Source organism: Xyrauchen texanus, chromosome 17, assembly GCF_025860055.1.
Source record: "Xyrauchen texanus isolate HMW12.3.18 chromosome 17, RBS_HiC_50CHRs, whole genome shotgun sequence".
Taxonomy (NCBI): Eukaryota; Metazoa; Chordata; class Actinopteri; order Cypriniformes; family Catostomidae; genus Xyrauchen; species Xyrauchen texanus.
This window is the reverse complement of record NC_068292.1, coordinates 20,454,397-20,471,395: the sequence shown is the minus strand read 5'-3', so window position 1 is coordinate 20,471,395 and position 16,999 is coordinate 20,454,397.

Genomic DNA, 16,999 nt, shown 5'->3' with positions numbered 1-16,999 from the left:
ACATGCTGTTTGTACATAAATGTACAAGTGTGTACACAGCCACCTTACAATGTTAAAAGTCCACCCACTCCTCTTTCTTATATTTCTATTAATCAAAAAGAGTGTGTCAAAATGAATGGTTTTCGCCCACGACTGGTGATGGACTCCACCTATTATCATAGATCCTCCCCTAAGTTATCTACATACAGCCCGCCATTTTTTCCGCGTTGGAGCAGATAGAGTGTGAAGAATAATGTCTAAGCTTCGTAAGCGTCATAAGTGTTCTGTTGTTGAACATAAATGGTCTTCATGTACTCCCGGCACCAGAGCCACTGAAGATGCAGTGGACAAGTTTTGAAGGAAATGTGCCCCAAAACATAAAAAAATGTGTGTATGTTTGTTCAAATCATTTTACACTGGACTGCTTTGTGAATTAGTGTCAATATAAAGCAGGATTTTCAAAAACATTTATTCTCAAGCATGGATACCAAGTACCAAGTGTTCGTGTTCGTGTTCCAGCTTTATATCCTGAAGATGTAAATATCACACTTTATATTTTGTGAATGTTTGAAAATCGCCTTTCCGAATGTGCTTGTTAGCTGATTCCACGGCTAATGCAGCTTAAGTTACCATTGTCTCTGATTGAATTCATGGAGACCAGAGCTATGTCGGGGGTGGGGAGCAGCAGCTCATTTACATTTAAAGAGACACACTCGAGAACACCGTGTTTTTGATTCCACCCAAAAAGAGGCATTTACAACATGGTATAGTAAATGATCCGTGAGGTATTTTGAGCTGAAACTTCACAGACACATTCTGGGGACACCAGAGTCTTTGCAATATTTTCTGATTTAAAAGACTTTTATGCAGAATCCTTCAATAATTTGAACAAAACATTTGTGGGTGCTGTTTAAAAAAAAAAAGAAGGCTTTGCATCATATCGTATCATGAAATTTGTGTATTGTTGCATGCCTAATATATATATATATAAAATACATTTTCACTTAAGGGTGTACTCACTTTTGTTGCCAGTGGTTCAGACATTAATGGCTGTGTGTTGTTATTTTGAGGGGACAGCAAATTGACACTGTTATACAAGCTGTACACTCACTACTTTACATTGTAGCAAAGTGTCATTTCTTCAGTGTTGTCACATTAAAAGATATAATCAAATATTTACAAAAATGTGAGGGGTGTACTTTTGAGGGATACTATGTATATACACTCACCTAAAGGATTATTAGGAACACCTGTTCAATTTCTCATTAATGCAATTATCTAATCAACCAATCACATGGCAGTTGCTTCAATGCATTTAGGGGTGTGGTCCTGGTCAAGACAATCTCCTGAACTCCAAACTGAATGTCAGAATGGGAAAGAAAGGTGATTTAAGCAATTTTGAGCATGGCATGGTTGTTGGTGCCAGGTAGACGGGACGGTCTGAGTATTTCACAATCTGCTCAGTTACTGGGATTTTCACGCACAACCATTTCTAGGGTTTACAAAGAATGGTGTGAAAAGGGAAAAACATCCAGTATGCAGCAGTCCTGTGGGCGAAAATGCCTTGTTGATGCTAGAGGTCAGAGGAGAATGGGCCGACTGATTCAAGCTGATAGAAGAGCAACTTTGCCTGAAATAACCACTCGTTACAACCGAGGTATGCAGCAAAGCATTTGTGAAGCCACAACACGCACAACCTTGAGGCGAATGGGCTACCACAGCAGAAGACCCCACCGGGTACCACTCATCTCCACTACAAATAGGAAAAAGAGGCTACAATTTGCAAGAACTCACCAAAATTGGACAGTTGAAGACTGGAAAAATGTTGCCTGGTCTGATGAGTCTCGATTTCTGTTGAGACATTCAGATGGTAGAGTCAGAATTTGGCGTAAACAGAATGAGAACATGGATCCATCATGCCTTGTTACCACTGTGCAGGCTGGTGGTGGTGGTGTAATGTGTGGGGGATGTTTTCTTGGCACACTTTAGGCCCCTTAGTGCCAATTGGGCATCGTTTAAATGCCACGGCCTACCTGAGCATTGTTTCTGACCATGTCCATCCCTTTATGGCCACCATGTACCCATCCTCTGATGGCTACTTCCAGCAGGATAATGCACCATGTCACAAATCATTTCAAATTGGTTTCTTGAACATGACAATGAGTTCACTGTACTAAAATGGCCCCCACAGTCACCAGATCTCAACCCAATAGAGCATCTTTGGGATGTGGTGGAACGGGAGCTTCGTGCCCTGGATGTGCATCCCACAAATCTACATCAACTGCAAGATACTATCCTATCAATATGGGCCAACATTTCTAAAGAATGCTTTCAGCACCTTGTTGAATCAATGCCACGTAGAATTAAGGCAGTTCTGAAGGCGAAAGGGGGTCAAACACAGTATTAGTATGGTGTAAAGTATTCAATGGAAAGGAGGAGGCGAGAACCAGCTTGATAATATAAATGATAGTTTAATGGTAAACTTAAAACAAAGACACAAACACATATGACGGACATGTCCGCTAACGATCTCTCTCTCTCGCACGGCCCTCTGCAGTCAGCCTTTAAACCTCACGGAGGCATAATTAGCCTAATAATGGACCGGGTGTGTAGGTCACGACCCGGCCCCGCCCTCCGCCCTGCCACATATGGTGTTCTTAATAATCCTTTAGGTGAGTGTATGTATATATATATATATATGTATATATATTAGTGCTGTCAAAATTAACGCGTACATTTTTGCGATTCATTTGAAATATTTAACGCATTAAAAATAATTAATGTGGTTGTATTTTTTCAACTTCCTGTGGTGGCTGACATGTGTGCGACGTGCGCGCCATTCTAGTCCCGAGTTCGCCCGAACCGATTCATCCTGGCAAAAGATGGATAAGAAAAAGGAAGGCTTTTTAAGCGGAAAGTTTCACTATAAAACGCTGCCCGATGGATCTTTGGATAAAACAAAAGTAATCTGTGCATTTTGCAAAGGCGAAGTAATTCGTCTTTGACATATCACTTAAAAGCAAAACACCCTTCCGAAACTATCTCTACGGGGCCTTGCCAATGTAAATTACAGGAGTGTGTTATTCATGGGCAAATAACAAGATCTGTAAGTGATAAGATAACAAATGCTTTGGCTAAAATCTGCCACCCAGTTAATATAGTAGATGACTCATTAGGTACATACATACATATACATATATATATATACCCATACATACATACATATATATATATGTGTGTGTGTGTGTGTGTGTGTGTGTGTTCTGTGTGTGTGTGTGCATGTAGCGAGTTTCTGTGTAATTAATACCAATTTACTGACATATTTACAACATCTTGTGTTTTCCATTGCAGATATGTCACTAAACTGCTTGGGGGAGAGCAGTATGTCTCCTGTTCAGTGGTGTTGCCAGCCTTGTGCCACTTGTTCAGAATTATGGAGTCCACAGACGATGATCCAGTTTATGTAGTGAAATTCAAAAAATACTTTACCACAGTCCTAGCTAAACAGAAGGACAGCACCAACCTCACATGGCTGAAGCTCGCTACTGCACCTGACCCAAGGTTTAAAGACCTGAAGTTTCTTCCCAAAGATGAAAGAAATGAGGTGTGGACTTCAGTAAGCAACCAGATAATGACAGAAAGTCCTGAAAACAACCATCTGAAGAGACAACAGAAAAACAGCTGCCAAAGAAGAGAAGGATGTCTGTCTTGGTGGTTTCTTCTGATACAGATACAGATGAAGAATCCATAGAACAATGTCTGAACCGCTACAAAGTAGAGCCCAAAATGGACATGGAGGAGTGTCCACTAAAGTGGTGGACAAAGAGAAAAGAAACACATGCCAGGCTGGCACCCATTGCACACAAGTATCTGTCAACCCCTGCAACCACAGTGCCTTGTGAGAGGTTGTTCTCACTCTCAGGTCACATCATTCAAAAGAAGAGAGCTTCATTGTCCACTGATAATGTAAACAGACTGGTCTGTCTCAGTAACTGGCTGAATGTAAAGGAGGACTAAGCCGAATTGTCTCTAGTTAATATTCTGAACTCTCAGCTATATTATTATATATTGAGTACAATTTTTTGTTATTGTTTATTGTGGATATTTTTGCAATTCACTTGAACAATGAAAACATTTTAGTTTTTTTATTGGCCTTGATAGTTTTGAAATTCAAATGGCACTTTAACATAAAGGCCTGTGTTTTGTCATTTCTGTAAGAAATATGCCTTTCAAGCCAACAGTCAATTTTGAGGGCTTGAAGGTTTATTGGAAATATGTTGTTCTCAGGAGAGAATCTTTGTTCCAATTAATAATAAAAAAAGCAAATAAACAATAGTGTTTGAATGTAAATATAGTTTAATTGTGTTGATTTTTACATAAATTACCATTTTACATTTAAATATCCATTATTATAGGCTTCTGTCTTAAGAAAAAAAAAAGTGATTAATCACGATTAATTGCACACACAAAAAACATTAGGAAATATAAATGTTAGACTCTCAAACATTACTTTTGTAAATAGAAAAGATTAGACTAGAAGAACAGGGAGCCCTGCAACAGATGTCATGGCCCCAACAAAGCCCCCCACTGAACATCATGCCAGTCTGAGATTACATAAAGAGACAGAAGCAATTGAGAATAAATAGATAGAAGAACTGTGGCAAATTCTCCAAGAAGCTTGGAACATCCTATCTGCCAACAACCAAGAAAAACTGTGTCCAGGTGTACCTAGGAGAATTGGTGCAGTTTTAAAGGAAAGATGGTCACACTGAATATTGATTTAGCTTTTTTTTTTATGTTTACTGGACCTAAACTATGTTTACTTTGTATGATGTTAATTGATAAATTAAAACTATTCATGTCATTATTTTTGAAGACATCCTCACTATGCAACATTTTTCACAAGTGCCTAAAATTTTTGCACAGTATTGTATATACACTGGTGGCCAAAAGTTTGGAATAATATACAGATTTTGCTGTTTCGGAAGGAAATTGGTACTTTAATTCACTAAAGTGGCATTCAGCTGATCACATAATATAGTCACATTACTGATGTAAAAAAACAGCACCATCACTATTGAAAAAAGTCATTTTTTTTATCAAACCTAGACAGGCCCCATTTCCTGCAGCCAACACCTTATCCTTGAGTAATCATGCTAAATTGCTAATTTGGTACAAGAAAATCACTTTCCATTATATCAAACACAGTTTAAAGCTTTGGTTCGTTAAATGAAGCTTAACATTGTCTTTGTGTTTGTTTTTGAGTTGCCACAGTATGCAACTGGCCTATATACAACTATAGACTGGCATATCTTAAGGTCAATATTAGGTAACAAACGGCAAATAAGAAACAGCTTTTTCTAGAAATTCGACAATCATTGTTTTGAGGAATGAAGGCTATACAATGCTTTAAATTGCAAATTAATTGAAGTTTTTATAAAAAGGTGTACAATACCATCTTCAAAGACAAAGGACAACTGACTCTAACAAGGACAGAAAGAGATGTGGAAGGCCAGATGTACAACTAAACAAGAGGATAAGTACATCAAGAGGATAAGATTCTCTAGTCTGAAAAATAGACATCTCACATGTCCTCAGCTGACAGCTTCATTGAATTCTACCTGCTCAACACCAGTTTCATGTACAACAGTAAAGAGAAGACTCATTCAGAGAAGAATAGCAAAGAAAAAGCCACTTTTAAAACAGAAAATCAAAAAGAAAAGGTTAGAATGGGCAAAGAAACACAGACATTGGACAACAGATAATTGGAATAGAGTGTTATGGATCTTAAACCCATTGAATGTTGTGGGATCAGCTAGATTGTGTGAGAAGTGCTTGACAAGACAGCCACATCTATGGCAAGTACTACAGGATGTGTGGGGTGAAATGTCACCTGAGTATCTGGACAAACTGACAGCTAGAAGGCAAAGGATCTGCAAAGCTGTCATTGTTGCACGTGGAGGATTTTTTCATAAGAACTCTTTGAAGTCGTTTAAGAAGTTCTGAATATTTTTTCAAATTATAATAGTAATTTTTCACATTATTAATGACCTGAATATACATTGTGATCAGTTGAATGCCACTTTGGTGAATAAAATTACAAAATGTCTTTCCATAAGAGCAAAATCAGTACATTGCTCCAAACTTTTGGCCACCAGTGTATATATATATATATATATATATATATATATATATATATACATATATTTAAGCAATATTACACGAGCAAGAGTGCAACATGGCCCTACATCAGCATTGCTGTGATTCGGCCAAGTGCTGTAGGTAATTACAGTAGTGCTGATGTAGGGCCATATTGCACGATTGTGAGTGTGATATTGCTTATATACAACAGCTCAATGAACAAGTGCATTTAAAAAAATTCGGGACGGTCATAAAAACGCATTTATGCATGGAACTACTTTATTACGCGACCGATCAGAATCTGCCGTTGCTGGTTCAAAACAAATGATGCGTCCAAGCCTCTGTTGGTAATTAAAAATTTTCACTTCAGAAATAGTGTCACGGCTTGTGCTGTTTCTAACAAGTCATTGAATAAACAAGGATAGACGGATGATGTGTGTGTTTGTCTGTGTGTGTGTGTGAGAGAGAGAGAGAGAGAGATGCTTACAGCTTTCTGAAGGTCAGTTTTCGCAGTGGAATATAGATGCCCAAGCGGGTATTCCTTTCTATTTCGGGGTAGCCGGTGCGCAAATGTCATTCACTATAGATACAGCGATGTCCTCCGCCATTTTAAACAGTATGTATCCAATGTGGAAACTCACAGATCGCTGTTCTATGTAAACTATGACAAACAGATTCACTTTATGTCACCAACTGGCTCATATTACACACAAAAATTATCTTTTGCCACCACCTGCTGGCTAACATATGTAATTTCAAAAATAAAGACAGTAACTCCTAACACATATGCACTACGCTTACACTTTAGTTTAGAACAACACGAACACAAATGGAGTGATACACACAGAGAAGCGTCAGAGTACTGATGCTGTCACACAATCAGTGCTCATGGAACGTCTCTCGTCCAATCAGATTCGAGGACCAGAACTAACTATGGTATATATATATATATATATATATATATATATATATGTATATATATATATGAGAATAATATATCTTAAGTATGTTGATATTGGTCTTAAAAATAACCACTTGCCTTTATCATGGGTCAAAACTACAGAAACATGTCAGAAATAGCAAGTCCTTGTTTGCAGACTCTCTATTTATCTAATAATTTATTTTAAAGATGAAAGCAGGAAGCAGAGATGTTTGAAACAACATGCACATCTGAGCAAATAAACAAGAATGGCATTACCAAAAAAAAAAAACCTCTCAGCATTAATAATTTTGCTCAATTCATTCTGGACAACCTGAGAGCTGAAATAAGAAATATGTGAGCTGCCCTTTCCACACACACACTTTCCCACTCTCTTTCTGCTTTCTGTTTGGAGGCCCTGAACTGCTTTAGAGGTTGAAGAACACTATGTTCATGTGTAGCACGGTGGCTGATCATACTGTGACTTTACCTCTCACACATGCATTTCCCAGGATATGCTGAGTAGATTCAATCCAACAGACTCCTCCTTCCCCATTCACAAAACAAAGAAAAACCTACGAATCCTCACATTCATAAATCAGCACCCTAATAACCCATTCAGTAAAAACTACTCTCATGGCCTCAATTAACATAAACTAAGTCTAAGGGTGTAATCACACTAGGCAATCTGTTTTGTGCCAGAGCACTTTTGACCCCCAAAGTCCAGTTCATTTGACTAGTGTGATCACTCTGTACCGTGCCCGGGCACTATACACAGAACCAGCGAGGGAGTGGGGAGCATATCTGTCAACACTCCCTTTTTTATATTATTCCAAGGTTGTCCAGTTGCCAGATCTTGTATGAAACACATCCTATTCACACAATCGACATATCACACAAATTTCAACCCATTTGTGACCTCAGCCTGGCAACCCAGTGGCACTGTTGAATCAAGCATCACTGGTAGATGGAAGGAGAAACCTCAGGTGGTGCTCCGACGAAAAACTACAAATATATACATGTAAATTTAACAACAGCTGGACGGAAGAATTTAATTTAATATCTCAAACCATATCGACAATGCCCACACCTTTTGCATAGTGTGTTGCGGATACGGTGGGAAAAATTACGTACTCAGCACATTAAATCACAGTGCCACAGTTTGTATGTCTTTAGCCTGCCCCTGCCATCAACCCAACCCCCCTCCCCCCACCTCGCACAGAGGTCTCCAGGATTTTTGTAGCCAAAGTTGACAGGCATGGTGGGGAGGGGGGACAATCGTGCTTGGGCTAGGTTCAACGCAACCGGGCCTAGTGTTAGCACATTCATTAGCTGTGTTTACAAAAGAATGGTGGTCCCAAATCGCCTTGTTTTCTCCTTTTAAAATAATAAGGGTCCTTTAAACTTGTTAAATTAAAGCAGCCCCTTAAAACAATATTTCAAACAACACTGTGCCCTGTATCCACCTATTGTCACCATCTACAATATCCAACATTTTTCCTTTTCTTAAATATTTGGCTTCTATTCAGAGGCTTTGCATTTGATGAATGGGCTCCTGGAAGCCACTACCAGCCTGCAGCTGGCTCCGAGGACTCTCACGTAGAGTTCAGCCCGATTAACCTCTGTGGCAGTCTCTACATGATGCCCTGCCGGGGTTTGGCTCAACCAGCACATCCCATAAGCTTCCAGGCCCCATTGAGAGCTTTCATTCTGCCTTTCTGTCAAGTACAATGGAGTGTTTTAAGGATTAGAGCTGTTCTAAGGACACACTGGGGGAAATGCCTTGAGTCAACACAGATCATAAAGCATCCAAAATCTATGAGCCTCTGGGCTGCATCTGCCCTAAGACCTCCCATCACCCTCAATAATTTTATGAATGTTCAGAAGATCTGAGGTTCTGCAAGAAACAAAGAACTGAAGCACTTCAAATCTGGATATAGATTTTCATCAGCAGTTTGGGCCTCTGCATTTCCTTTTTCCTTGTACATGTGGATTTAACCAGAGCTGCTCATTTATTTCTGCTTTAAAAGATTTTTAGCCCTGAACAGCTGTAAATGATGTGTGTAAGTCAAGCTTCAGCTGTTAAATCAAGGCTTCGCCAAAGATACGGACTGCTCAAACTGACTTTTAACTAAAATTAAATTATAAATGACCAGGAGTGGCCTCCTTCTGCCTCTATCCACAGATAATTGACTGACCACCATGAGCATTAGCCATTCATTGGTTGCCAAGATTAATGGCACAGTTTCATTTTCATTTAAAATAAAATAAAAACCATGAACAACCTTATCAAGTTGGATGGGAGTTTAATAATAATAATAATAATAATAAAAACAGCTTCCCTGTGTTGTGCTGTTCTACCATTTGAATATAATTGAGATTTAAAGTGGAAATTGCCCTGGAAAGAAAAAACATACTAACCAAGAACTGGGAAAATAAACAAGCCAGGAGATGCGATCCATCAGGGGGAGTGGCCTGTTCTCTGAGAACTACAGAGAAAAAGTTCATTACCCAGCAAAAACAAAGATTTAGATGCAATGATAACACAGCAGTTGTGGAATCCATGATGCAACTGATGTGTATTTTCTTTTCCCTCTTGAAAGAAAGATTGGCACGTTTCGCTATGTGCTTTTTAAATAGGAAAACAACATTCCCAAACAAGCATACTGTTTTACATTTCTGGCAAATCAAGAATTAACTCTTTCGAAAAACCTAATGAAGCATCTGATGAGCATCCAAAAATGAAAGCCGGCTACAGTTATATAGGAGCCAAAATGAATGTATTGCTCCTACTGTATCTGTTCAACATGGTGTGGAGTGAACGGATCAGAAGCCAGTGGAGTGGCACAGGATGGGTGGGAGGTGCTGATGAGGGGAGATGAAGAAAGAGAGAGGTAGAGCTGAAACGCAGCAATCTTACAGCAGCCCTCCTCACACCTCTCAGACACTGCTTTGAGGAAAGAGATACACTGACAAGAGCTGCATAATAACACTCAATGCACACATTCAGTAGTAACACAATGTCATGGCAGATTCACAAACACATTGAAATGTGCACAAACTCACATGTCCACTGCACTAGGGCTGCACAATTAAAGGTGCACAGCCATTATTTATTTATGTCATCTTGGACTTACAGTGACACATAGTGGTTTGGATGTAGCATCATTCAAATGCAGTAGTTTTCAGTGACTGATGCCATTGTAGAAATTTACTGTTCACAGTCAGCCATGAGTCCATGAGTGAATATGTCCAATAAAAGAGGGGTTACTGAGGCTAAATTCACACAATCAGTGTTTGGGATTGACAACTGTATTTACTTACAGTACTTACAGTTAATCTTGAAATGTCCTGCTCATACACCATCTTACAGTTGCAGCTTCAATACTGTCTGTATAAACGGACAACCGAAGTCACAACAATATTCTTACAGCTGTAATCACAGTAACAGTGTCTAAAGTAAACATCAAAGATGGCAAACACCAAAACACCGGCATGTCTTATCACAATTGACACCGCGTTATTAAATAACAAGTCCAATCGAGGTGCGAATTCATCCATCAGATCATAATTAATCAAAAGCGGCTTTGAATGCTTTTTAACTGCTTGCAGAATACAGCTTTTGTGTCCAGCCGGTGGAAAACAGTGGCAGAATCTTCGGATGACAAGTAGCTACTATCTCCATGAGTTAATGAAACCTCACATGAAACACACAAGACACACATGTGTACAGTGCATCATGGCTCTCTCACATTAAAAGACATGACAGAAAGCTAGTTGTCCAGTACAGTTCAGTTCACACAGCACAGGTTTGCCGAGAATGCAGTTGTGAGTTCTTGAATGTGGTTGTCACTCTCGTAAATAACCGAACTGTGTGTAAATGTAAAAGTATTAAGCACTCAAAACATGACTGACATCCGCATTCTGCTGCTGTATGAACGTGGCCTGAGATTAAACAACCAGTATTCAGTTGGTCGGTCATGTGATCCTAACATGGCAGCCCCCAAGAGGGGGAGCCTCTCCATGTAGAAAAATAACTGCTTTAAAAGGTTATTGATATAACTGGAGTCTTCTTCTCATCTGAGTGGCATTGATTTCATACATATGTTTAAAAATGTATATAATTTTTTTTAGGAATTAAAATCGACTGCATTTAAGGCATGACGTTGATAAAAAAAAAATATATATATATATATTCACATATATTGCTTACGTAAAATGGGTGTATTTAAGCAGTTATGGACTTCCATTGTGAGTGCCTTACTGTAACCACAATGTTTTTATATTTTTGCTTTAAACAAAACAAGGACAAGTAAAAATGATTTTTGTTGTAATCAATATCATGCAACAAAAGCTGTCAAATGAGCTTGACTCGTACGGAACCTGGAGCATTCCTTTAATCAAATAAATAATCAAGATTACAATTAGAGCTGTCTTTACTGTATTGCTGAGGGTTTGTGAGGCAACTGCAGGGGGTCGAAGAGAGAGTTGCGTAAAAAATATTTCCATAATTTATCGAATTTTAAAAGCATTGATGAATAATTCCATATGTTGCCCTTATCGTGATGTTTCGTTCGTGAAAAAATCATTATTTTTTATCAAATATTTTAAGTGAACAAATTGTTCTCATTCACCTCCATACACTGACTCATATTTCTCATTCACTGAAGTCTCTCCCTTTTGAAGCCAATGAGCAGTAGTTTTAAGTGTTAGACAACTTTGGTGACTCTTAAAGACTGACTAGCATGAGCCAATAGCATTCGAGTGCAGGCTGTGAGGCAGCATATCATTGGTTCAACCCAGTGAACAAATATGTCCCTTTACTAACTGGGTAGTTTAAGCGAATGAGATGAGACGTGTCGTTCATAAACAAACTGAATGTACTGGTAAACCCATTTGCAAACTAAATGAATGACTCAGTCATCATCTCGTTCGTGAATGGGGATCTAATGAACGACAAGAGGAGGCATGTTGTTCGTTTCAGTTCGGCAGGTGAGTCACTCATGTTCATCAAGACAAGTTTATAGGTTTGCACAAAACATAATCCCCAATTTATGAAAGTGTAAAAAGGACTAAATACCATACAGTTAAAATGTCATGAATTACAAATGGAAATGTTTTGCTTTGGTGCACAGTGTAATATAGTTTTAGGCTTCTTTTTTTTCTTTTTTTTTTTCTGTTTTGGTAAAAGACCAGCATTTGACAAAAGGAAAATATAGACCTACCAACGGTTGTGGTGTTTCAACTAAAGTTAAATTGTCTTCGTGCATTTGTAGACATGCAAATTCCATTTGTGTTGCTTTTTAAGATTGACTTTAGCCAGAGATTATTTAGCATAGATGGGCCACTTCTATTAAAATTAATGTGAGAAATTGTAATGCTCAACCAAGGAGCTCTGAGTGCCCAACAGTCAATCGATGTAGAAAGGAAGAGCCAATTAACTTTTAGAAACAGACATAACTTGTCAATCAACTCCAGAATGAGCAATCGCCAACAAGCCGTGAAAATTTCGTTTTTTGCGTAATATGAAGTAAAGAATCACTATTTATGATACCAGTATTATCAGATTTTATTGCTGATTTGAAATATGTTCTTTGATCATAATCTTGACCAACCGTTACCGTCATGACTGCGAATAGCCTTCCGAGAGCGTTCCAAAGATGGCCAACAGTGGACTGACTTGCTAGAAAAACTTTGCGAGTGGGCTGTGAAGGAGCATATCATTGATTTGACCCACTGAACGAAAACACCCCTTCACTGAACTTGTCGGTCATGTCATTTTTGAATGAATTGTATGTACTTGTAAACTCGTGCACGAACGATATGAATGAATCAGTCATCATGAATGAGGATCAGCTGACTGGCTGAATGAGAGGAGGAGCTGCATTTTGTTCGTTCGATTTGTCAATCTCATTTAACAAGGAAAGGCGCTGGACGAATTGTGATTAAAAGTGAGTGATGACACATATTACAATGACATCCGGACGTTATTGAAGCTCATAATAATTTTTTTGGCTAGTACTCTTGTCTTTTTTGTTTTTATTTAGCTTGATAAAAAGTTGTGCCTGGCAGTTCACATTATAATATACTGTATATGCTTTACTGTGATTTGTGGGGAAAGGCTTATGATGCTTAAACACTGCAGTGCTGAAGCTAATTTTATAGCTGAAGTATGTAATTTCTGCACCACTAGCGCCAACAAACAGAATTGCAAAAATAAAACTTTGTTTTCAAAATAGCTTTCTGATTACACAACCGTCTGTCCTTAGTCAAACAAAGAGATAGTTCCTAAGCATCTAAGGGTCTAAGTGTGTTGTTCTAAACAAACACAGAAATTTTCAAAGCACTAGAGGGAAAGAATGCTTCCAGTTTTTGAGAAAATTTACCTATGAATGTCTTTCTTATAGTTGTCTCTGCACATTAAGCTTGGAAAGTATGCTAATTTACAGGTTCATATAATTTATTTTGGGGGTCTACTAGAATAGGTTTACATGCTTTAATGTTCAAAAACACATAATGTTTCTCATACTGTACATTTCTTTTCCCCGCTCTTCATAATCTGATTTACCTCCTGTCTCTTTAAAGCCCCCCTTTCCGAAAAGCCCAGTGTGCTCTGATTGGTCAGCTGGCCTAGTCTGTTGTGATTGGTCAAACACGTAGAGCATGTGACAGAAATGTAACGTAAATCCCTAGTCTTCCTGAGCAGCTGTAAACACTACTGTAACTATGGTAACAGTTTTTGGATTTTACCGTACCAGTTCGTGCCAGAGTCCGATAATGAATGAAATAATGAAAGTTTGGAAGAACAAGCTAATCGACCAGAACCACCTTCGCAAACACGACTTGAGCAGGACGTTTCACAGTGGTAAGTTTTAATTTAGTAGCTTTCTTACACTGTTGATAATTGAGAACCTAACAAAGCTTCAAGTAAAAGACAAATAGTGCATCTAAGTTAGTCATCTTTTGCTGGAATGGGTGTATCTATGAACAGAGAACAGAGGCTTAATTCCTCATTCACGTGTGCATTAGAGAGTTAGTGAGCAAGTTAGCCATGGACTACAATGAATAGCAGTCGTAACAGTACAGCTTGTAATTAGATAATTATATAAGATTCTTGAGATTTACCATTTTGTTACAGTTTTAGGTAAAAACCGGCCCACAGCTGAATAGTAAACCCTTACCAAACAATAACATTACATAGCAAGCACTACCATGGATTGCAGTCGTAAAATGACCATTCTTTAAAAAAAATCTCCACACTTGATCACCATTCATGATAGTAAGAATGACAAACAATCTGCATAATTCTACACAATTGTAGGTAAAAGTGGGCCTGCAGCTGATTAGCAAAACTATTTCAACACAATAACATTAGCTATCTGGTTAGAAGAGGCCTACAGCTGTGCACTGCTACAGCTACAATACAAAACTCCGCATTTGAACACTTGGTAGCAGATAAATCCACAAATAATCAAACATACTCACAGGTTGTGATTCTGAAGTGCCAGATGGTCCCAACAAAGTGGGAACTGCACCAACTTTCAGGGGTAACCAACTTGAAAATCCGGCATTGGTTGTGGTTGTACTGCAGAGGAATACTGGTAAAAATACATTTTAACCACTGATTCTTCAATTCATCTGCCTTTGGAAGTCCAAACAAAGAGATTTTGCTTTTGAAGTGAAGAAAACAGCGACATAGTGACAACACTAACCCAACTCATCCTGGCCTCTGCTATAACTATGTTGGTTTGAGGATGGGCCAAAGTAGTCCTAGCGGGCTAGGCGGGCATTTGCATAATGCTAGTAGGCAGCATTATGCAAATGTGTTACATAGTGAAGTAGATACTTTACAGAAGAAATTGCTGGACTACAATCCAGCCATTACATGTAAATCTTGAGCAGTCTTGTCCCTTTCCGTGGACTTTGCGCTTTGTAAATTTGCAGACCTTTTACATGCACAAACAGCTATTACAAAGGAAAGGTAAAATCCCCAAAAGCATAATAGTGCCTCTTTAAAACAAAAAAGTTACATACATCAGCTGTAATAAAGGATATTTATACTTGTTCTGGTCATGAATGATTGCTTTTGGTGCAATGTGATTACTTAAAAGACGGTAATTTGGTGCTTTCTACAGTTGCAAAGGCATAAAGAAATGGTCAATGAACAAATCATTGAACACATATTTTTGGTGAATGGAATCAAAAGAAAGGAGTCACTGAAATGAATCAAAATCACCACCACAATGTCCTTAATTTGAAGAACAATAAACAAGCGCACAAGTTAATGATAAAATATGTAACTTTTTCAGTGTTAAAATACTTCCTTCTATCCCAGCTTAATATGCAGGGACAACTACAAGTGAATCATTCAGAAGTTCATTTTCTCAAAAACTGTAAAATCTTTGTCTCTGTGGCGCTATTCAATTTATTTGTTTGTTTAGAGCGACCTGTTTAGACCCACCCCAACAACGTTACTCAAGCAATAGCATAAGTTGGGTGACGGTGAAGAGGGGCGTTTTCAGAAAGCTGTTTTAAAAACATTGTTTATTTTAGCAATTCCGTTTGATGGCGCTAGTGTCCCAGAAATTACATACTTCAGCTTTAAACCAAGCGTTGTGTGGTTAAAACCTTTTAACAATTCCTGTGGTATGCAGTCCTATGCAGCCCCACTCTCTTCCTGCACACGCTGCCTACAGTCTGTGTGTGAGCAAGCAAGAGAGTGTCCTCTCATACAGTGGCTTCTGCAGCTGTACGGCCGTCCGTACCATGAGCGCTCAGACTGACCTGAGAAATATTTACTCTCAGAATATTTCACCAATCATTAAATTTGCCCCGTATTTCTGTTGGCTGTTTAAAAGAACTAACAATGCCCAATTTGCGAATGAATCATTCTTTTGAGTCGGCTATTTTCAGTGAATTGGCCAAACGGGCTTGCAAAACTGTCTGAATCGATTCGTGATTCAGTACAATTCGTTCAGATTGCTCTCACTGAATCATTTGGAGCGGGTTTCCACACAGTAAAACAGTATTGGGATTTTTACGAATACAGAGAACAAATAGCGCTGAATACAGTGGAAATTCACCTACAATCAACTGAGACAAAATGCTGTCTTTCTGAGAGGTAACTTTGAGAAACTTCCACTGTGTTGTGTGAACAAGGGGCTGTTCAAACTGGTCGTGTTTTGCGTTAGCTCGCGCTGTTTTTCAATCGTTTTACTAGTAAAACATTTGCTGCGTCATGTTTCACTGTATTTTTTTCATCTCTGTATTTTTAGACGCCGTGTCAAGTAAAAAAAAATTCTTCAAGTGATCAATAGGCGTCTCGAGACACCTGAATTCTGCTCCATACAAGTTGTTGTGCGTTTAGCATTTTAGCACGAAAACGCGTCTGTCTGAACGGTTACTGGAAGAAATGCTTTAGCCAATAGTTACGTGAATGCTACTCATACTCGAGACTATAAACCAAATGCTTATCTCAAAGTCACCAGAACGGAACGTTGGTGTTGTTTTTTTGCAACAACAAAAAAAAAAATCTCAAGGGAGGCATGATATAAGGTTTATTAGGCAGATTTTGAGGTCTGCAACCCGGGTTCGGGTAGTTTTTCAAGCAGAGCTTCGGGTTCGGATGAATGAAAATATAAACAGGCCTACCAAACTTGTTTCGCCCTCACACACAGACACGCGCAAATAGACGAGTTAGGGGCCGTTCAAACCGAACGTGTTTTGTGCGCATCTGTTCTGTTTTCCCATTGTCTTTGACATTTGCACCGTGTCTCGCGCAGAATCGGCACATTTTAAACACCATATCAAGTTAAAAAGAAAGACACCGACTCTGTTTCATTCTGTGCGCTGCATCTATACTGTTTTTAGCGCAGTTATCAAGTCAATCATTTCCCCCGCCCTTTCTGCTCTAGTTTAATAAGGGGCTGCTGTGCCTTGTTAAATTTGTATATGTTTACT